Genomic DNA, 1,115 nt, shown 5'->3' with positions numbered 1-1,115 from the left:
AAAATATAAGGCACATAAAAAGCCTACAAACAGTATATAAGACCATATAAGCAGTTTTAAACACTCCAATACACACGTCTGTGCCTGTGTACATAACCATACGTAGATATCTATGGATACAAAAGCATAGATAGATGAGTACACATGTGTGCTCTGCCCAGAGAAACCCGTCGTATATATGTATATGTATATGTGTGTGTATATGTTTGTGTGTCTGTGTTTGTCCCCCCAACATCGCTTGACAACCGATGGTGGTGTGTCTACGTCCCCGTAAACCAGCGATTCGGCAAAAGAGACCGATAGAATAAGTATTAGCCTTACAAAGAATAAGTCCTGGGGTCGATTTGCTCGACTAAAAGCGGTGCTCCAGCATGGCCGCAGTCAAATTACTGAAACATGTAAATAAGAGAGTATATAATACATATGTAATATATATGTATATATATAATATATATATAATACACACACACATACATATATATATATAGTATGCCGTCTATCTTTCTTGTTATTGACCTCTTGAGTGCTTCCACTTTCATAATGAGTTGCTTCGTATGGGGGGGGGGACCACAGTGGGCAACAGTACTCAAGCTGGGGTCGGGCAAAACTAGAGTAGAGAAGGATAATGGTGTGGGTATCTATAGAGCGGAAAGTTCTCAGAATCCAGGAGCACATCCTGCAGGCCAAGGGAACCTTGCTGTTTACGTGGGAACTCCAGCTTAGATTGTTATGAACAATTACTCCAAGGTCCCTAGGGTTGTTGGATGACAGTAAGGAGTCGCCAGAGGGAAGAACATATGATATATACATATATATATATATAGTATATCTATATAGTATATCAATATAGAATATATATTCTTTTATCCTTTTATTATTTTACTTGTTTCAGTCATTTGACTGCGGCCATGCTGTAGTACCGCCTTTAGTCGAGCAAATCGACCCGAGGACTTATTCTTTGTAAGCCCAGTACTTATTGTATCGGTCTCTTTTACCGAACCGCAAATTTCGGGGACATAAACACACCAGCATCCGTTGGAAAACGATGTTGCGGAGGACAAAGACACGCGCGCGCGCGCACACACACACACACACACACACACACACACACACAC

At 40.8% G+C, this 1,115-nt stretch overlaps 1 protein-coding gene across 5 annotated transcripts in view; it reads left to right on the top strand.

Moving 5' to 3' along the window:
* Nucleotides 1–1,115, top strand: part of LOC106869328 (uncharacterized) — a 70,013-nt gene that overhangs the window by 8,350 nt on the left and 60,548 nt on the right. The gene's annotated exons all lie outside the window — the stretch shown is intronic.

The sequence above is a fragment of the Octopus bimaculoides genome, chromosome 17 (assembly GCF_001194135.2).
Source record: "Octopus bimaculoides isolate UCB-OBI-ISO-001 chromosome 17, ASM119413v2, whole genome shotgun sequence".
Classification (NCBI taxonomy): domain Eukaryota; kingdom Metazoa; phylum Mollusca; class Cephalopoda; order Octopoda; family Octopodidae; genus Octopus; species Octopus bimaculoides.
Note: the sequence above shows the minus strand (reverse complement) of the source record. Positions and strands in the feature narration are given on the sequence as shown.